The 23,119-nt window shown below is 39.3% G+C and overlaps 1 non-coding gene across 1 annotated transcript; it reads left to right on the top strand.

Moving 5' to 3' along the window:
- Nucleotides 1-181: 181 nt before the first annotated feature.
- TRNAK-UUU (transfer RNA lysine (anticodon UUU)) lies at nucleotides 182-254 on the top strand. Its single transcript has one exon. It is a non-coding gene; the product is annotated as a tRNA-Lys (tRNA).
- Nucleotides 255-23,119: the final 22,865 nt, after the last annotated feature.

The following is a 23,119-nucleotide window of genomic DNA, read 5'->3' as shown; positions in this document are numbered from 1 at the left end:
CAAGGAAAAAAAAGGAGTGAAAAATTAAACAAACTACTACTGTATCTATCTTTTCTTTGTGTATTTTGTATGTACCACATAATCGAAGAATACAAAATAGTTCTGTTTATATGAATGATCGAATTAAATGCGCATTTCTAAATTTAAATTTAATAATAATAACTTTCTCAGCCTTAACTAAGCCGTCTTAGCTCAGCTGGTAGAGCGCATGGCTTTTAACCATGTGGTCGTGGGTTCGATTCCCACAGACGGCGTTTCACTACAGTTTTTTCAATTTCATTTCAGAAAATCTTGATACAAATTAATATATTTATTTATTTTTGTATATTATAAATACAACCGAATATGTTGTTTGAAGTTTGAATCCGATTAAAAATTCATTAATTTAGTTAGATATATATAAATTTCAAAAGCATGTAGATTCTAATTTATAGAGATTATACATACATTGTTGCCTAGTCAAATAATTTCATGGATAGATTTAACTACAAATATGTAGGATTTTTTGAAAGAAATCCCGATCATTTTTATAGAAACAAAATTATTCTCAAGCCTGCATTCTTCGAGATCTTCGAGCATACTTAATCTTTCGACAGGTTGAATGGTTGTTTTCTTCTTTCTTTTTTTTACATAGACAACCCAATATGAATTTGGTTTCCTTTGAACATTAGAAGTTTAGCACAAGGATTCATTTCTGTAATTGTAAGCAATTCATGAAAAGATTGATTAGCAGAAAATGTCATTCAAAGTGAAATGAATTAATATAGTAATTATTGATCAGTAATTTTTATGTGTTATTACAAAGGCATGTTCCATATTTTTGTTTGTGTCCATGGTTTTTTTCCAATTTTCCATGGTTTTATTAATGTATATGTACAGGTTTTTTAAAAAATGATAATTAATAATGCATATGCACAAATTTTGAAACTATTAGCTACAGAGAATGTCCCTCCTTTCACAGTGTAGCTTTCAATTTTCTTTTCTCATCTAAAACTTTATATATTGTGAAAATTCATGGACAAAGGCGACTCGAACAATCAATTTTGTGAAGTTGTCATGAAAGATAAAAAATGTTTTTTTTCCCAATTTAGGATCTATTCCCTCTTACATATCCTCTTTTTGCTAGCTAATATGGTAAAAATATTATTTATTTTATGTTTGTTTTTCTACTTCTTGTGTTTATTTTTCTCTACACACACACACACACACACACATATATATATATATATATATATATATATATATATATTGTAAGATATATTTGTGTATATGCTACTGAAATATGTATTATAATAATTAATACATGGGTTTTTCTTCTCGAAGATGGGCCGTGGCCCTCTAACAAAAAAGAGACGTAGCCGATTATTGGCTAAAATAATCTGGCAAAAAAAAAAAAAAAAGAATGGAATATCATAAAATCCTTTACACATTGTTTCGAAGTTTGGATTTGATGGGATTTGGATTTGTGAATCCTGTTTTCACTCTTTGGTCTCATGGAATTTAAAAAAGGAATCGATTTTTAAATATTCTATGGGATTTGCAATGATTTTATTCTGTTTGCTCAAATCTCTACCGATTTAAGAAAATTTGGTAGGATTTGGATTTCAATGAATCATTTGTCACTTTTCTTCCATTCACCTTCTTTTTTGAGCAACCACAACATTAATATCCTATCCTCACACACTAACAGCGTTTGGGAGTCACTCTTTTACCTTAAACCACCGACATAATTCAGATTGACCAAGGTTCCTCTATCTTGTATTTGGATGCTTACATATATCCTAAAAGTTCAATATTTGTTTTGATAATAAATGTTTAGATGCATATATATGTGATCAATCAACTCGAATTCTATCTGTTCTCATAGTTGTCATGAAGATTGAACAATTATTAATTCAATAAATTTTTTTTTTCTATTTACAAAATTAAGATTTGATTGAATATTTAATTTTGAAATAATTTATTTAACTGAATTTAAATTCGAAAACTTAGATGTGATGTTTGATAATTTTATTTTAATAATTTATTTTCTTTTCGCTAATAATAATTAATTTATTACATGTAGTTTGTATAACAAATATATAATTGAAATTTTGTATGAAAATATATGATAAGATTAATTTTAAGTTTTTAAATTTTTAAAATTGTGAATAATATGATCTAAAAAATTATTTATGTAAAGATCAAATGTTATTTTAGCAAAATTTTAAATTTCTAAATTTAAATCCAATTTTCTCAAACAAAAAATGAATTTCTAAATAGCATTTGTAAATTTCAAACCAAACACCAAATAAAAATTTTAAATCCTTGACTTTAAAATCCAATTCTACGTCTGAATCCAAACCTTATTTCTCAAACAACCAAACACATGAGTCCGCTTGGGAATCAGCCCAAATCCTTTCTACACTTGCTTGGCAGTCCAATGGACTTGAGAATTTAAAATCAAACCTGATGCGATCCGGGTGAATTGGGTGAGCAAGATCGGGACAATCTACCAGATCTGATAAAAGTTTTTGTTAAGGGAAAAATGAGCAAGGGGGTATATCTTGTGAAGAAGATATATCTTTCTAATATGGATTCAACTGTAACCTGCAAAGAAGGAAGAGAACTCGTGAATGGGCATCGGATGGGTGTCTGGCGTAGATTCTTCAATGGTTAAGTTAGCAGGTGAAGAATGAAGAAGAAAAATTTGTATGTGAGTGAATACACGTGAATGCTCAAAAGTTCAGAATCCTTCAAATGAAATGCATACATGCTATTCATAAGAGGAAATTTCATGATTACCTCGTTTTCAGTACCCACTTTCTACTTATGATAAGATGGCTACCCATACCCTACCTCTGATAACTTCTCTGACACGTCAAACTCCTGTGGTTCTGACAGTAATGATTGTCAAGCATAAGGTAACCCATATTGGTGCACTTGAGTGATGTGCTATTTTCGAGGTAGCCTGGGTAGAATGCCTCCCGAGAACTTGTATGAGAGCCCGATTGATAACCTGGGAAGAAGATGTTTCGGACATTCATCTGCCCGGCTTCTGATGAACACTTCCTGCAAATTTACCTTGATTTGGGCTATCCATTTAATATACCGGGTCATTCATGACCCAGGCTCTTATGGGGATATCACCACCCTTCCTTTAAATAGTCGGGCTAGAGTCTTGCTCGCTGTCCCGATCAGTCAGTCTTGGACTTCGACATAGAGATGATTAATTCTAGCTATAAAGACATCAGGGGCTTTATTTCTCCCAGGGAAGGGATGAGAGTCGGGGCCTCACGTCTCCTGGGCTTGAGATAAGATATCGGGGCCTCATGTCTCCCGGACTTGAGATAAGATGCCGGGGCCTCATGTCTCTTGGACTTGAGAATATTTTGTCGTTTAGTATTCTCGGGTAATAGGGAGGATATAATGATGACGTATGCCCCGGAATTTGAACGGTTCGAAACGTTTCGTATTCCGAGCACGTGATCAGTCTGACATAACTCGATTTTCATGCACGTCTTTTCATCTGCCCTCACAATTTCCAAGATGCATCATATCCGTCCGATTCGCCTTTAGATCAACGGTTGAGATTATTATTCTCTCGCTTATATAAAACAACACACCCCCTTAATTTGTCACTTTTACAAATTCAAAATTTCTCCCAAGTTTCCTCAGCTTTTCCATCGTGCGGCGCTCCTCCATTCCGATGATCCCAGTCAACGGACCCTTCTTCCTATTAACCTCGTGAGGTCTCCTTTACATATTTTCCTTCAAAATGTCTGTTTCAACTTCATCCACCTCTGGGGCAAATGCGCGAGGCTCGCCTAGTTACGAGTCCACTGCGATGCACTCCGATTCACCCTCGTCTCCACCAAAACACTCTTTTACTCAATCTTCTTCAAAACCCCCAACCAAAAAACCAAAACCCTCTTCTGTTGGTTCCTCCCGAGCCCTGAAAAAGCGCAAGGGCAAGGGAAAATCTCGGGCTTCTTCCCCTCCTCCATCTAAGATCCCGGGAGCTCCCTGGTTCGCTTTAATGAGAAGCACACTGCGCTCTGGAGCGGATGAGGAGCTTAGAACTCTCGGATCTATTCCTCTTTCTTTTCCTATCCTGTTCCCCAGTCCCTCTGATAAGGCTGACCACCCTCCACCGGGTTTCAATATTTTCTTCCGAGACCAAGTGAAGAATGGCCTTCGATTCCCCATTCCTTCTTTTTACATTGAAACTGCCAAGTTTTTTGGGGTACTCATCAACCAACTCCACCCCAATTCTTTTTGGATTATGGCCTTGGCCTATATATTTTTTAAAATGCATGACCTTCTCATCACCCTTATCATTCTTCATTACTTTTTTGTCTGTCTGATGAGAGATAATGCCTTCTCATTATCTGCCCGACTAAAATCTCGATTCCTTGATGATATTCTTTCTTCCCAGAAGGGATGGAAAGGACGTTATTTTTACATACAACTCCCGGCTCCCGTCTCTTGCTTGACCGGGTTTCTCCCTTATCTTCCTACACAACTCGCTCTTCCCTGATCATATAAATTTGAGGATCCATACACCCGAAGCCAAGAGTTGGTGGAGGGTCAGAAATTTTCTTCTTCTACCCTCATATCCGAGGAAAAATTAGTTATCTACGGGTTGAGTTCCCGGGTTGAAGACCCTATAGACCGGGTAGTTGATGAAGTAGCTGGCTGGGGCCCTCACCCTGGTAACTTCCTATTCCGAACTTTTCCCCTTTCTATCTTGTTCTGTATCATTCTGTAATCATATTGAACACTTTTCTTTTCCTTGTGCAGATAATTCAGAGATGCAAGAAGCATTTGCAAGGAAGTGGTCAGCCGAGAAGACGACAAAAGAGAGGAAATTGGCAGCCCGGAAAGTGGCTGTCGAGAAGAAGAAAAAGGATGAGGAGGAGGCGCCCGGCTACATGAGTCTGTCCGGAAGAAACTCAACCATACTAGGAGGCAACTCAAGCAAGCTTCCAAGAAGAATTTGAAGATCACGTTCATCTCGTCCAGAGGAAAAGAAAAGCATTGACCAGCCCAGAGCAAGTCCTCCTCGGGAATAATCAAGATGGAGAGCAGGGCACCTCCCGAGCCTCCCACTCATCTCCTCCTCTCCAAACTCAAGCACTCCGAGAGCTCATTCAGTCCAACCCGCCTACTAGGGCAAACATCTTCTCGGAGGGAGCTACTCCAACTGGACTCCTGCTCCTCAAACAGATGTTGCTTCCTGTCGAGGAGGCACATTTGAAGAGCTCCTTCCCGACCCCCAAACTATTTTCGAACCGGATTTTCTCTGTAAGTGTACTTCTTGAACTCCCTTTTTTTACTAACTCCTTATGGAAAAGGGTGTTCAAATGCTAGTATCGGCCTTTGAAGAGGTAGCTGCAGCGGCCACCATTGCAAATAATTGAGCCCGGACATCCCAAGATCTTCAAGAACAATTGCAAGGGGAATTGTCCCGTGCCCGATCCGCCCATGCTGAAGAAATGGCCGGCCTCCGTGCTGCTTTAGATAAGGCCAATCAGCAACTCTTAGCGGCCCAAGCAGATCTGGTGAAGGCCAGAGATGATGCTGATGAGGGCCTCGTCCGGGAGGAAACTTTACGAGGTACTGTATCTGTCTTGGAGTCGAGAAATATTTCTCTATCCGAGCAGGTAGAGTTACAGCAATCCCGAGCAGAAAGAGCCGAGAGTTCCCTGGCTGCGGCTGAATATAGCAGAGAAAAGTGGCATGCCTCCTTCCTCCAGTCTCCAGAATTCAAGGCGGCAGTTGAAGATCGCTCCTATCCTCTTTTCAAGACCGGCTTTGACAAATGCCAGGAGCAATTTGCAGAGGTCGGGCTCCTACCTAAGGATAGGGAAGACGTCCCTGATTTTGAGCGAGCCATAGCATCCCTTCCCAAGGATGCTGGAGAGGAGAAAGAGGATGCTAAAGAAGAAGAGCAGCCAGAGACAAGTCCCGTAGATGTAGAATATGATTGTAAATATTTTTCTTTTTCTTGTAATCTTTGCCTTTGGGCTTTTATCAATGAAATATTCTTTCTTAACTATCTTCTCTAAGTCATAATAATCCGGCTATTCTTCTTAATCATAAACTGCTTGTGAATGTTGAATCTCTGAATTTTTCGAAGTGTTGTAAAACAGTCGATAGTTTCAATAACTAATCGGTATGTTGAGCCCTGAGACATGTATGAATCCCTGTACTTAGTAAACGATCGAGGTGCAGAGCCTCCAAGCTAGGGTAAAAAGCCGTGGACTTGATAAAGAACAAGTGTACGGATCCCTGGGCTGGGGAACTGGTCCCGGGACTTGGAGTGGTCAAGGTGCGGAGCCCCGAGCCATGGTGCAGATCCCTGGGCTTAATGAATAACCCGGGTACGCAGCCCTGGGCCGGGGAGTAGATCCCGGGACTTGGAGTGGTCGAGGTGCGGATCCTCGAGCGAGGGTGCAGAGCCCTGGGCTTAATGAATAACTAGGGCACGGAGCCCTGGGCCGGGGAGTAGATCCCGGGACTTGGAGTGGTTGAGGTGCGGAGTTCCGAGCCACAGAGCCCTGGGCTTAATGAATAACCATGTTACGGAGCCCTGGGCCGGGGAGTAGATCCTGAGACTTGGAGTGGTCGAGGTACGGAGCCCCGAGCCAGGACGCAGAGCCCTGGGCTTAATGAATAACCAGGGTGCGGAGCCCTGGGCCGGAATTTATATCCCGAGACTTATAGATTAACTGGGGCTTTGTACCTCACGTGTTTAGATATATTTAATGCACTTTCTGAGAATAAAATGACTTCATTATATCACCAAATAATAATTACATCTTAATTATAATACTTTTGCAAATGAAATACATTCCAAGGTCGCTTGAGAGAGCGTCCTTGAGCGTCCTCCAGATAAAAAGCTCCCGAGCTAACTCTCCAGATTATCTTAAAAGATCCTTCCCACCGAGATTTCAATTTACCAACATCCCCAACTGGATTGACTTTTTTCATCACCAGATCACTTATTTTAAAGTCTCAGATTCGGACTCGCTTGATATATGATTTCATAACCCGACCTCGGTAAGCTTCCATTCGAATCATAGCCCGCTTTCTATTATCTTCCACCGGATCAAATTCCATCGCCCTACTTTGATCATTATCATCCGGGTAAGATTCTACCCAGGCAAAAGATTGCCCAATCTCGACAGGAAGAACTGCTTCAAAATCATACACCTGATTGAAGGGAGTTTCTTAAGTAAGTGTTCGAGGAATAGTCCTGTATGCCCAGAGAACACTAGACAGCTCCTCCACCCAGACTTTTCTTTTGCCCTGCAGCCTAGTTTTCAAGGCCTGCAAAATAATTCTATTTATGACCTCTGTTTGACCATTTGCTTGAGGGTAAGCAACAGAAATGAAAGACTGATTGATCTTCATTTCTTGACACTAGGACGTGATCTCTTTTCCCTGAAACTGCCTTCTATTATCTGAAATTAGTCTCCTAGGAACTCCAAACCAGCATACGATGTTCTTCCACAAAAAATTCAACACTTCCTTCTCATTAATCCTCGCCAAGGGCTCAGCTTCTACCCATTTGGAAAAATAGTCGACTGCTACAAAGAGAAATTTCTTCAGAGCCCGGGCAACTGGAAAGGGACCAACAATGTCCATCCCCCACTGATCAAAAGAGAAAGATGCCCAATTGGGCTTCGCAAGAGTAGCCGGGCTGTGCTGAAAATTATAATGATGTTGACATCCATCACACGCCCGGACCATTCAAGAAGAATCTTGGCTTATACTCGGCCACCAAAATTTTGGGGCCCTTAACTCCTAATCGTTATTACAACACAATCTGATTAGGGTTAATTAATTAATTACAGCGGAAAACGAGTTTAAATTTTCTTTACAATGTTCCCAAAATATTTCTTCTATAATTTGAATACTAAAAATAGTGTTTTATCTCATGTCATAAACATGCCCACACGTAATCAAAACCAATCATATACAAACAACTCATATCTTCGGGACATGCCCCGGTATATAGATACATATACATATATACTGGGAACAAGACATAAACATAAAACCTCAGCCCAAGATGTGGCTCCCTCCAGAAGTACCCTCTCCGGTCTCCTGATATCCTGGAGTACCTGCCATTGTCCACACACAAAGACAACAACAGCCCCCCTTGGGGGTGAGCAAAGCTCCGTATGGAACAATCAATCATATATACCACAGATATCTAACCAATGATATATGGTATGCAATGCATGTATGTCGTGGAGGTATCAGGTCAAATGCCCATCCACTGAGCACATGTCAGAATCAAACGAATCGCTATCAAATCAATGCTCGAGCTGGCACACCGGCCAATATGGGATACTCGTATGATAGCGTCGGCAAAGCGCCATCAAATCCCAAATCTCACATCCAATCATATGGGGCCACAATTGTCTATGCTTTACAGGTCATATAATACCGGCATAGCGATTGTGTTCACAAACCTCGGAATTCAATCCAATCATATCAAGGTATCCAAGGATCATAGCTCAACGTGCATGTCATGTATCGATGTATGCATAAAATGATGTATGTTAACAAAATATTTATTTTATACATCGATATCTCAATCTCAATGTCATGTATGCCACATCAATCAACAAATAAGGCATATATACACATAATCTCATTCCAATCAATCAAATCAATCCGACATATATCATATAATACAGATACCTGTCGTATGTTACCCGGTCGCAACATACCTCAATTCTTCGTTTTCAGTTGATGTAGCCTGAAGATATTGATATTACACTTTATCTACATCAATTGCATACTCATTCCAATCAATAACATACTCCAAAATCATTAATATGAGTTTCAAATATCATTTGAAACTTCAAAAAATTCTTATCAAATCAAAATCATATCATAATTCAATTCCGACTTCGAATATAAGTTTCTTGTCGGTTATTCTACTACATATAGGAAATTCAACTTCAAATACATGTTATTCCAGCACTTTGATATTTAGAGCTGCTGGAACTAGAAGAAAATTACCTCAGTCAGAAGCTCTCAACGCGACGATCACAAATATACAATTTGTTTCGCGTTTAGACAGCGTTTCGAAGTCGATTCGGACGAAAGAAATTTAAATTCCCTCGTATTCTCTCGAACTCTCGGTAGGTGAAATGAAGGAAGAAAGAACAAAATCTAATCTTTATCCTCACCGCCTACGCGCTCGGGCGGTAGAATTCTCGCGCCCGAGCGCGAGACATTCTGCCCCCGGCTTTCACATGCACTGCGCTCGGGCGGTCAAAAACTACCGCTCGGGCGCGGCATGTCCTGTTCGATTATCACTTGCATCGCGCTCGGGCGGTTGCAACATACCGCTCGGGCGCGAAGTGTTCTGCCTGAATACTCAAAATTTCTACCTTGGCGCTCGGGCGGTCATTTTTTACCGCCCGGACGCCACTCGTTCTGTACAATTATTTATGTTAGTACTAAATTGGCGTCCGGCCTCTCCACTCGAGCTCTTGCAACGTCAATTCATATTCAATATTCATTTTCTCAATTCCATTGTCACGATATACATCAAATACATAATCACATATCAAATTCATGACTTATCGATAATCATATAGGATTTACGATAATACGATACACGGTCCTTACAAAAATCCAGCAAGAATTCCCTTCCGGGCCAACACTGTTCCTCCGATATGCTATCCACAACATCCTTCATGAATTTACCGGTGGACATAATCCACCTCTCCCATAGATAAGAACTTCAACAGAGGTCTCTGGTATGATCTTCTGTACAAGATATTATTTAAAGAACAAACTTGGGAGCTTGCCTCTTGATCTTTTGAGCCTGAGCTCGATCTTCAGGTAATTCATTGCGGGTAATGAACTTGATCAAAGGCATCATCCAGGAATCCTCTGATGCTGACAATATCTCCTCATCCGTGGAAATAATTATCCGGGTAACTTGCAATACTTCTCGAGAGGTGGCCATTTTGGCCAAAGCATCTGCTTCCCCATTCTCATCCCAGGGGATCTGCTCAATAATCTAACCCACAAAAGATTCTGCATGGGCTTTTATGACCTTTAGATATTTAAGCATTCTGTCATTCTTAGCCTCGTAAACACCCTTTATCTGTTGGGTAACTAATTGTGAATCGGAATATAAAATGATCCGTGAAGCTCCAATTTTCCAGGTAGCTAGTATACCGGCTAGAACAGCCTCGTGCTCTGCTTCATTATTGGTCATCCGGGAGTCAATTCTTAAAGCCAATTTAATCTTCTCTCCCGGGTGAGCTATTATCACAACTCCCACTCCACACCCAGAGAGGCTAGATGCCCCATCCACAAATACTCACCAAACCTTCTCCTTATAAGGCTGAATCATCTCAGACAAGAAATCTGACAGGGCCTGCGCTTTGATGACAGCTCGGGGCCTGTATTCAATGTCATACTCTCCCAACTCCACCGTCCACTTTATCATCCTCTCGGACACTTCTGAATGAGTCATAATCCTCCCGAGAGGACTATTAGTAAGCACAATAATTTGATGTAACAGAAAATAAGGTCGTAGTTTCCGGGCAGTCACAACCAATGCCAGAGCTATCTTCTCCACTTCTCTGTACCGAAGCTCAGGTCCTCCGAGAGCATGGCTGACATAATATACAGGCTTCTGATTAGAGCCTTCTTCCCTTATAAGTACCGAACTGGCAGCATACTCGGTAGTGGATAAATACACAAACAATTTCTCCCCAGGCTCTGGCTTCACTAAGACAGGAAGTTATGCCAAGTGACTCTTAAGATCTTTGAAGGCATGCTCACACTTCTCGTCCCACCCAAATTTTTGTGTCTTTTGAAGGACCTAGAATAATGAATAACTTTGATGTGCAGATCGTGATATGAACCGGGAAAGTAAAGCAATTCTCTCGGTCAGCTTTTGCAATTCTCGGACAGATCGAGGGGATGACATGTCTAGCACTTATTTAAATTTCTCAGGATTTACCTCGATCCCTCGGTCAGTAACCACAAAACCCAAAAACTTATCACTCTTCACGCCAAATATACACTTGGCTGGATTGAGCTTGAGCTTAATCTAATAAAGCATGAGAGTGGCAAAAGTCTCCTCCAAATCAGAAATGAAGCACGAAATCTCTCTAGACTTGCCCAAAATATCAACATACACCTCTACATTTCTCACCAACTTCTTATCAAACACCCTATTCATCAAATGCTGATATGTAACCCCGGCATTCTTTAACCCAAAAGGCATGACAACATAGCAGAATGTGCCTCCCGAGGTAATGAAGCTGGCCTTATCTTGACCACTCTGGGCTAAAAGAATTTGATGATATCCCTGATAAGCATCCATGAAACTGAGTAATTCATACCTAGAGGTGGAATCTACCAACTGATCAATCCGTGGCAAGGGATAATGGTCTTTGGGGCAAGCCTTGCTGAGATCTCTAAAGTCAACACACATAATCCACTTCCCGGCAGCCTTTGATACGAACACCACATTCGAGAGCCAGATAAGAAATTGTACTTTCCGAATATGGCCGGCCTTCAGAAAATCTCGAACTTGTACATCAATTACTTTGTATTTTTCAAGACCAAAGTGTCACTTCTTCAACTTAATAGGTTGATATCCCAGAAAGATGTTCAGATGATGCTCAGATATCAAGGGTGAGATCCCGATCAATTCCTGTTGGGACCAGGTAAAAACATTAACATTAGTTTTAGATAGTTTATTAAGTTGACCCGCGTAGATGAGTCAAGGTCTCGAGCCACTCGTATCTTCCTGCCTGGTCCAATCTCCACCACTTCCTGCCCCTCCTTCGCTACAAAATGAACCTCCCCTTTCTCCACTACTCTCTCTTCTTCCTTATCTCCGCACACCCTCTTTCCCTCCTTCCTCTCTTTCTTTGATCCACGCGAACCGCTTCCACATAACACTCCTAGGGGAAAGACTGATCTCCCCGGAATTCTACTTCTTGATTTCCCACTGGGAATTTTATCTTATGATGATATGTGGATGCTACGACCATCAACTCATTCATAGCCAATGGTCCCCGAATAATACTATATCATGATGGAGCATTCACAACAGTGAAATTGGTCATGACAGTCTTCCTCAACTCCTGAGGATCCAGAGTCAAAGGCAAGATAATTTCTGCCTCTGGGTAGACAGCGTGGCCAGCAAAGCCAAAAAGGGCAGTTTCCACTGTCTCCAGCTGGTACCCTTCCAAATCCATCTGGATGAGGGCTTCCTTAAAAATAACATTTACAAAACTGTCTGAATCAACAAAAACGCTCATGATGTCATAATTGGCCACCCAGGCCTGGATTACCAGGGCATCATTATGAGGGAGATTAACACCCTTGAGGTCTTCCGGGCCAAAACTGATAACCGCCTCATTCCTTTTTACTCCCTCAACTTCCATACAATATCTCCTACTCCTATACTTTCGAGCCCGATTGGAATCACTATCGGTAGAACCTCCAGAGATCATTTTTATTACCCCCAAAACAGGGGGTGGAGTTCTTTTCCTTCCGGGCTCCTGATCTCTTCTTCCATTAGGAGCACCTTTTGAGCTTTCCTGGGTATTGGGTCCTGGCTGCCGATTTGTCCGAGGTGACAATCTCGGCCTCTTATTTGGTGGATTATATCCTTGGACAACAAGCGGGACATAATCTCTCTTCAGCATCTGACAATCCTCTGTGTTATGAAAACATACTTTGTGAAGGGTGCAGTATCCCTTGTTTTCGGGCTTAGCAAGCTGTTGAGTATGGTTTAGATCTAGCGATCTTTCCGCACCACATATTGTACTTCTTGTTCCCGGGCAATTTTTAAGGGCACATGCTGAGAAAAATGCCCGATATTGCCCCTTCTCTGCCCTCTCTCCTCAGGTCTGGTCACCCGGTCACGCCTCTCTCTCTTCAAATCTTCTCTCTACTGCTTATGGGCCTCCTCCATATTAATATATTTTGGGACAAAAAATCCTCAAAATCCCCGGGCGTCTTCTTGGTCAAAGATCGAAAAAATTCTCCCTCCCTTAGCCCCTGAGTAAATGCAGTAGTTTTGGCCTCAGGGGCACAGGAGGGAACATCCAAAGCAACACAATTAAATCTTCGGATGTAAGCCCTCAAACCTTCTTCCGGGCTCTACTTTACTTCAAAAAGATTGAAAGCAGTTCTTTTGTACTTCTTGCTGCTGCTAAATTGGTGTAAAAACACCTTTTGAAAATCCTCAAAAGATTGAATGCTCTGGGGGGACATTCCTTCAAACCACCTCTGGGCCGAATCCACCAGATTAGTTAAAACACTTTGCATTTGATTCTTTCCCCATGGCAATGCAGCATGACTATGTTCTCAAATCGGGCCAAATACTCCTCCGGAATAGCACTGCCATCATAGTCTTTATATTTTCTGATTTAAAATGCCCGGGCAGAGGTTCCCGGACAATGGCATCCGCAAAAAGGCATCATTTAATGATTACCCAAGCATGATTCCGACTTTCCATTTGTCCCTCCAGAACCCTCATCTTCTGTCTCAATTCTTCCAACTCCTCGGCCACAGTAAGAGACTTAGAACTGGCACTAGAATCCCTCTCCTCCATCCTCACTTCCTCCTCCCTCACCTCCTGCTCTCGCTCCTGCTCCCCTTCAGGCTGTGTAGCATGATGATAAGGGGACCTCATTGCTACAGCCTTCTCCACTACATCGGATATAATCTGTGCCAAATCCTCCGGGGACAAAGTAATAACAGGTGGAGGTCCTGTGGGCGGAGTACCACCTTGTCCAGAGATAAGTGCATCATCTCCAAGAACCCGGGGAGTATCTTGATTTGTCCTTCTTGTAGGAGCCATATCTACGTCTTAAGCTCAAGATTCCCACCCACCGGATCTGATAAGAGTTTTTGTTAAGGTAAAAATGATAATGGGGATATATCTTGTGGAGAAGATATATTTTTCTAATATGACTTCAACTGTAACCTGAAAACAAGGAAGAGAACTCGTGAATGGGCGTCGGAGGGGTGTCTGACGTAGCCACTCCGATGCTTAAGTTAGCAGGTGAAGAATGAAGAAGAAAAATGTATATGTGAGTGAATATACGTGAATGCTTAAAAGTCAAGAATCCTTCAAATGAAATGCATACATGCTATTTATAAGAGGAAATCTCATTATTACCTTGTTTTCAGTGCCCAGTTGCTACTTATGGTAAGATGGCTGTCCACACCCTACCTCTGATAACTTCTCTGACACGCCAAAACTCTGTGGTTCTGACAGTAATGATTGTCAAGCATAAGGTAACCCATACTGGTGCACTTGAGTGGGGTGTTATTTTCGAGGTAGCTCGGGTAGAATGCCTCCTGAGAACTTGTATGAGAGCCCAGGTTTCTGATAACCCGGGAAGAAGATGTCTCGCGCATTCACCTACCCGGCTTCTGATGAACTCTTCCTGCAAATTTACCCTGATTTAGGATATCCACTTAATATACTGGGTCATCCATGACCCGGGTTCTTATGAGGATATCACCAAAATCGTTTGTCGAATTAATTTAACACTTCATTTTTGCTACTTTTTAAATCCACTCATTACCTTTGTCATCATTTCCAAAGAATCCAGAACTACAATCGCGATGGAAACATATCTTCTTTCGTAGCAACAGCTCTCACATGCTTCTTTTTTCCCAAATCTTTAATTGGAGCTGAGGTGCTCTACTCTCGATTTCTAAGGTTGAAAGGTCTATGTTGCTGCGTTAATCGATTATAGTTTTTTAAGATTAGATATTGATTTAGAGGATGATGAAAAAAAATTCTGGAAATATTCGGTTGGGTTAGCAACACTGAAATGTAATTCTTGTCGGTTGGGTGTCAATAATTCAGTAATTTGACACTGCGTAAAAATAAGCTCACTGATTAAGTTTGAACACGATATGGCTTAAGCGTGTCTGATAAGCTAGAATATCAAATTGAAAGTTATGGCATAATAACTGAAAATAAATGACATAAATTTGTTTCTGGATGTTCGGAGACTTCAATACTTCTACCCATTCTTCACAATGAAATTATTTCACTAAAAGATCTTGAAAATTACAATACTTTGAAATTACCTACTTCTGCATGATTTACCACACCGTGTTGGAATTTATAAGTTTCAGAGTTTGAAAAACAGACCAGTAATAGATCAAAAGACCTGAACTGAAAGAACGTAACTAAACTGAAGAAGACTTATCAAATTTAATGGACTAAGTAGAACTGAAGTAAACAAACTAAAGTTCTCAAAGGAATTAATAAAGTCTCAAACTAATATTTCGATGATTGAAAAACTGACCGATACCAGATCTGAAGAACTGAATGTGTTATTCGCAGAACTGGTATAGCATAACCGAAAACTAAACTGAAGTGCTCAAACTGAAAGGATAACAGTTAGAACTGATATAGACCAGCTTAACTCATTAGTCGACTAGTTTGACTCCTGATCAGTTAGTCACGTCATCAGTTGCAATTTGAATATCAGCAGACAAATTGACAGTCCATACCAAAGCAGAACAGATGAAGCATAACATTCTGATACATCGTACCTCTGTCAGAAAAAAGTCATTTACATGGACTCAAATATAATTCAACGAATATTAATCATTAAATGCATTCAATACGACTGTTGGAATCGAAAACTATATATAACTGATGAGTTCTGTTGTGAAAAGGGTTAGCGATTACGAACAACAATAATAACGAGAACAATCAGTTAGTTGTGATTCACTTTCGATTCTATTCAGTTTAAAAATCGCAAATTCTAGCTCATACTTCATTGATATATTAGTAGCATTCATGCTATTCTTTAGAGATATTCAATTATCAACCGATAAGTGAAAAATAAGGCTAAGAGTTTCAGTTTGGCATTTTTTAAGTCCAACTGATGTGGGTTTATTACATTTCATTGTAATTAATCAATGTCTTTTGAATTCCTATACTTGAGATAAGGGTTGAAATAGAAGCATTTGAAACCTCTAAACATCAATAAAAAATTTTGTGTCCATCTTTTTTATTCATTCAGTTATCACGATATCCTAGCCATAATATATTTAATCTATCTTTCCGTTTTTTTCCACACTACTATTATTAGTTAGCTTATCGATATAGATTAAAAGATTTCAGGATAAGTTCCTTAAAGAATTGATTCATATTTGAAAAAAATTTCATAAAGCAGAAGTGTTTATTCAACAACCTCCTTCTAAACACATCACCTATATTAACCGATCTTAACAAGTGGTATCAAAGCGGTTAGAATCATGCCTTGAACATTTCCAAACACTCACATTTGATAACCATGTCTTCATTTAATAAAATTCCTATATTTTCCATAGAAGAATTTGATGACTGAAAAATTAGAATGCAGGCTCATCTAGCTGCACAAGATGATGATATGTGGTACGTTATAACTGACCGACCAAAGAAAATAATGAAGGCGAATACCACAGTTGCTCTAACTGATGGAGCACCTCATCGCATTGAGAAGGTACGCAATGAGTAGACAACTGAAGATTAAAGGAAGTCAAATCTGGATAATCTTGTCAAGGATATTCTCTACAAGATACTGGACAAGAACACCTTAAGCAACATCAAAATATGCAAATCTGTCAAAGAAATTTGTGAGAAGCTGATCCAGCTGTGTGAAGGAAATGACCAAACCTCTCAGTTTCTGAAACGTCTGTTGTTTAAAATATGCTACTAGAAATTTTTTTTAAAGCTACTACTCGTAATTTATATATAAATGCATGTATGCAATACTGCTGAAAATTCACATTATTAAAATATCCGTAATCAACTAGCAAGTAAAATACTGCAGTTAAAAATCATAACAAATCGCCATCCCAAGGCTTACATTTTAAAAATGTTTCAAATCTAAAATATGTGTAAAGTTTCTGCCAACCATCAACATATAAAAACGATAGCGTATAAAAATAAATATCCAAATCATTCCTATATCATAAACATGATGTACGGAAGAAATAAGGTCCTCGGGTTAGCGTGCGAACATCCAGCCCCGCTTACTCAGTTTTCAGCCCCCCTCGTCTCCTCATCGAAATGCTAACCTACATCATTCACACCTAGTGATTCTAAAGACTCAACACCTGTAACGTTATAGCAAGTACACATACATAACAAGCAACAGTAAAAAGTACTGTAATGAAAATACATTTCATGATCGTAAAAGTCGCATGCATAACAATAACCTGTCGAAGCATAAATATTTTAATGAAATATCACATCATATCAGCATATACGTGTTCGTTTTTTCTTGATTTAAATTTCGTTCATTAGTTGTGACTATTGTATCATCGTGTCATTCGATGGATCCATTTACGTATAACCGTGGTACCTGACGGCGGGGACATCATCGACAGCATTACCCGTCCACTGAGCCCTGGCCTTAAGTGTCATCGTGTCATCATTTTAGTCACAACCAACTCCCATCCTTAAAACATGTCATCATATTCATCACTTAATAAAACCATGCATATACGTAAATTTTTCTTAAAATCAAGAATGCACTTATTTTTCATATTTTCATAAAAAGTCATATTCATGATAACATAAATATTTAAAACATGTCAAAACATGTTTACTGCGCTGCCAGGGCTAAATAATCGACCCAAGTGCAAAATGATCATTTTGCCCCTGGGAACCCAAAATGACTGTTTTACCCTTGGACCTCAAAATTTCGATCAAAGCTTACTAAACTCCTTAAATTAACAATCATTTCTTAGACATAAACTCAAGCCCATTCCAAAAAATATACGATTCGTTTTAAAACTTGGACCGGGGTCCCGGTTTTAACCTGAATTAACCCGAAACTTAACCAAATTTTTCCCAACTTCAACCATAACTTAAACCTAAATGACCAGCCTCTAAACCACCTATTCCAGACCACTTATGACACATAAAACAATCCCCAAAGGTTGCCGGAATTTCCTGCACAATACATCTTCAAACCCTAGTACCCTAAACTTATAAATTTTCGACCCTAGGCCCTACCGGCTCTGACCAGCCTTGGACCGACCCTTCCTAGCCCACCTTAGGACCTTCTTGGACCAACCTAACCCAAGCTCATAGCCCCATGCATGCTGCAACATGCCGACAGTCGTGAGCCACCAAGGAAACCTTACCCGCGACACACTTGACTCACTCACCCTCGATCGGCTTCTACACTAACTCCAGCCATGTTCGAGCCACCCTAGGCCATGAATCAGACCCAACAGGGTCTTCCAGGGCTAGGGACGATCCTTGCACAGCCGGCGAACCCAAATGTTCCGATCTAGCCATCTCCAACTCAAGCAACCAAGGTGCACCCTTTGGCCTATGAAATATCTTGACCCTCATCAAAATCCGGCCCTATGACACCATAATTTTCAATGTAAGAAACCTCTTAACAACCAAACTCGGCAGTCTCCTTGTACAAGAATCATAAAAATGTGAGTTGAATGCATAAACATGCGTTTTCATGAACAAATCGAAAGCATAATCATAAAACCATGCAAGGACCGAGCATTATACATATATAGCACACATATCAGTATAAATACAGTATGAATGATGCAAAAATAAAGATACATGGCGTGTCTTAGCGTTTAAGAGTTCAAATACTCAAAGATATGCGCGAGGGACGTGAAACGGAGAGGCGGGGAAGATGCTTGCTTGAAAGAACTATGGGGACTGAAGCTTGCTGCTGGATTTCTACTATAAAACATGGGGATGGAGGCTGCTGAATGAGGGTAGGGGGCGACCAAGGGGTGTATTAGGTTTAGGGTTTGATTATGTTATGTTTAAGTTAATAAAACATTTACTAATGGGCCCTAATTAAAATTTAAAAGAGTTTTGAGCCCATTAAGCATTAAAACAAACTCATCAAGCCCAATAACGCTCCGAAAAATATTTTTTTGGTACTCTTTTGAAAATTTTTCCCGAACAATGCATCATTTATATCCCTAGTATCATATTTTGAGCCTACAAAAAATTGAATGAAATGTGTCAAAGACATACAATTATCCCCCAGTCGTATTCCTTCGAAATCCTACATCAACTACCCAAATTTTGCTCATATAATATTCATCTACCTTAATTTTGAGAGAAATAAACCCTTCTAGCGCATTAAATGGAGGATGATGAAATTCAACAAGAGGAGGAAGATAAGAGATGAAGAAGTGAGCTGTATGATTAAATTGTTTATTTTCTCTCATTTTGAATCTCCCTACCTTTATTGTAGGCGTGAGCCGTGGCCTAAACGTTATAAGCTTGAAAAGATCTATTGACCAAGTCATATTCCTTCAACATTTAGTGGAGAAAGGTATGAAAGATAAGATTATGGAGAGTTTCTAAAAAATCAGAAGATATGAACACCCGTTGAACTAAAACATCTTTGAGGAATATGAGTTTTGACTTCCACACTACACACGTCTCATTATTTTGATCTTTTCTAGTGAATGCTTGAGTTTTGAAATTGCAACGATTGTGAATTTTATGATTTTTGAAGTGTGATAATTGATTGAGTGTGACGGAATTTGGAAGGTTGAAAATTGTTGATTATGTCATTTTTGTGGTGAATCATTGAATATTCATTCGTTATATTTTTATTCTCTGATTTGCTCGATGACGAACAAAGGCTTTGGGAGATTGATAAGCCCAAATCTTATAGATATTTAGGGATTTTATTTGTGATTATCTATAATTTTTATCCCTAATTATGTGCTTATTTGAGTTAATAATTGTAGATTTGAATAAAAAAGAAAAATGCTTAAATTGGGAGATAAAATAAATTTACAAGACTCCAAAGTAAAATGTTAGGATTGATTGGGTGAGTGAAAGTGTTCAGAAAGGGAGATTGAATAAACACTTTACGATTTTCAAATTTTTTTGATGGGGTGAATCAGTTTAAGTGATAAATTGAACTCGATAATCTTGTTGTCAATGTCAATCAGTTAACTAAAAGTGCGGAAATAGTCTGAAAGACAGATTGAATATTGAGAAATAAGAGACACGAAGATTTATGGATGTTTGGAGACTTCAAATACTCCTACGTCACCCCTTCTATCTAAATGATATGAATTTCACTAAAAGACTTTGATTAGTTACAGTAGCTATAATAACTCACTTTAGTTTGGTCTTAAACACTTCCAAACTGAATGATTAGTTACAGTAGCTATAATAACTCACTTTAGTTTGGTCTTAAACACTTCCAAACTGAAACTCTTAGTATCTTTACAATTTTATCCGTACGCAACTGATATATTTTTCTAAGCACAACTGATCTAAAAAGATCGAATATAGTAACAATAAGTGCTTGTGCTAGTGCTCGAAATATATCCTGAAAGCTATGAATATATTCGATATAGCGAGAGCTTTTTGTAACTGAGAACGATTTGCTTGTTCTTGTTCTTGCTAACTCGATAACTGCTTTTCTTTGCTATTTCTCTATTACTCTCCTCTCAGCTGATCTTCTCGACTATTTATAGGCTTTGCTCCTAACGGTAATATCGAATGTGTTTAAATGTCATATATCAGTCGATTTGTCATGTCATCATTCTTTTGAAAATCGTACACTGTGGCATTCTGATATGCGGTGCTCCCACAACAAGTTGTAGCCAGATCTTGTTAAAATTGTCGGTTGTTGGCTACGCTCTTTAACTGATGACATGTCAATATGATTTATCAGTTGAATCTATAGTTGATTCGATGAATTGACTCTGTAAATAATCATTCTTAACTAAAAGTTCAGTTCGCTATACAGCTTCAATTAGCTTTAATCAGTTCAGTTGCCTTCAATTGTTTAGCGCATTATTTATCAGTCGGGCAACTTCAGTTCAAGTCATTTCAGTTACGTAATGTTCAGTTGAGTTGATCGGTTCTGTAATCTTCAATTCTCAATTTGTCAAACTCCGAAATTCTAATTCCAAAAATTTCCTCCTTCTTAGGGTTTGACAAAATTTAGAATTCAAGAACTGATATGAACTGAACCTCGTAGATAACATAATATTTCATTTGCAAATAATCTTTCACTATGTACAGATTCATACAGAGAATTAAATAAAAAATGAAAGAATGCAAATAATCTTTCACTGTACAGATTCATACAAAGAATGAAATAATGTCTTCTAACTGATATTCTGCCAAATCATAGAACAAATTCATAGAGACTATCTTCTAACTGATATTTATTTCTTAGCTCTTTTATCAGCTGGTTCTTGATCAGTTGGTTGACTTGGACTCTTTTTTTCTGTTGATGCTCTTCTTCCCCCTTTTTGTCAACACCACCAACTCGCTTAAATAAAATGCGGACTTCTGAAGTGACTTGGGATATAGCATTTAACAATTGTTCCTGCATCAAATCCATTCTCTTTGTCATGCTTGTTTGTATGAAATCAATCCGATTGATAAACATGTCTTGAGTTTGGAAAAGAGCTGGCATTGTCACTCTGTCCTTCTTCAACTGATCTACTAGGAGAAATAAGGAAATAATATATTTAGTAACCTAATGTATGCTCTTCATAGTATTCTCCTTCATAGAATCAATCTTTAATGTATGCAGTTGTTGGGTTGACTTCATATCAGAAACAGTTGAAATTAGATTGTGCAAGCTGGACTAGATTTCTTCAATCATAATATCAGCAGCCATAGGTATCTCAGGAGACAGGGTTTTAGGTGTATCTATATCTTCGTCCTTGTCTTCTTCATTGAAAATAACCATGGCCAACTGTGGTGCTTCAGTCTCAGCTTTAGCTATTTCAGCGATAGCTTCTTCAACTGGTTCCTGATGAGTGTCTTGTGCAGAGGTAGAAGTTTGAGCAGCAGTTGGGCTGGTTGTCTCTTCATTTGGCACTTGCACATCTTCTATTTGGTCTGAGTGCAACTGAGCCATTTAAGATGGATGATGCATCATTCAGTCGTGGCAGTCATCTAAACTAGTTCTTCAGCTTCTTGTATCACAACCTTTGAGGCTAGTTCTACTATTGTGCTCTGGTCTTCAACTATTTGATAAGTTATAAGATTCAGCTGGATGTAAGTGGCAACTGATTGTATTACTTCGTCGACATTTGCCAGTGACAACTCAGCATCTGTATACAGCTGAAGACTAACTGGAGGAGATTTAGTAGAAGCAGAAGAAGATGATGGTTGAGCATCCTGAGAAGTAGGAACAATCACTTGTTCAGAAGTTTGTTCAACAATTGGTTCCTTGGATGGCTCTGACTGAACTGAAGATGTTTCAGCCTGCTCCGCGGATATTGGGCTTTGGGAATTAACTGGTATGTACAGTTGTTGATTTAATTCTCAAGCTTTGATCCTCATTTGTAATGATAAGAGATCAGAATCCAATGTTGAAAAACTGCTCCGTCATTGTAGGCACTTGGACTGATCGGTTCATAATTCTTTCTTAGCTGAGCTGCTATTTCAACTAGCTTTTTCACCGGCATAAGATCAAAAAAATAGGTTCTCTTGTCCAGTGCTTGCGCGGTGGTGACAGCTTTAACTGTCTTCATGACTATTGTTTCCAGGGCGATGAACTTGTTTAAAACTGATGTCTTCCTCAAACTCCTGGCAAACACTTCAGTCCTATATCTGACACATTCATCATAAATTTCCAATTTCGATTCAGAAAACTTATTTATTTCATTTCGTATCAGATCGATGTGAGTTTGAATCGGATTGGTCGGTCTAGGCTCTTCAATCAACTTGCCCTTACCTTTTGGGTCAGTTAGGGAGTGAGAAATGCTCAGGCCTGAGATGGTGGCATCCACCTTTTCTCGAATCGCCACACCCTTAGGTTGAGCAACTGGTAGAACAATTGGTCTGTCAAGAATGATGGGTGGTGCACGAAGTCCGACTAATGTCAGTTTTTCACCGGATTTGGCAACTATGTCTGCCAGCAACTGTATCTCTAGCTTCAGTTCTTTCTTGGGATCAGATACCTTGATCTTCTTCCCATCAGCAGATAGCAGAGTCTGCATTTCCTCAATATAAGCAAATTTTATCTCAGAGAAATGAGATAAACCGTCAGAGGGTAGTTGGAAGAGGGTGATGAAAGAGTTTTCATCCAAGATCAGCATATGATTGTTGATAGTCGAGATGATTTTACCG

Source organism: Primulina tabacum, chromosome 5 (genome assembly GCF_025594145.1).
Source record: "Primulina tabacum isolate GXHZ01 chromosome 5, ASM2559414v2, whole genome shotgun sequence".
In the NCBI taxonomy this organism is placed as follows: Eukaryota; Viridiplantae; Streptophyta; class Magnoliopsida; order Lamiales; family Gesneriaceae; genus Primulina; species Primulina tabacum.
This window is presented reverse-complemented; position numbering and strand designations above follow the sequence as displayed.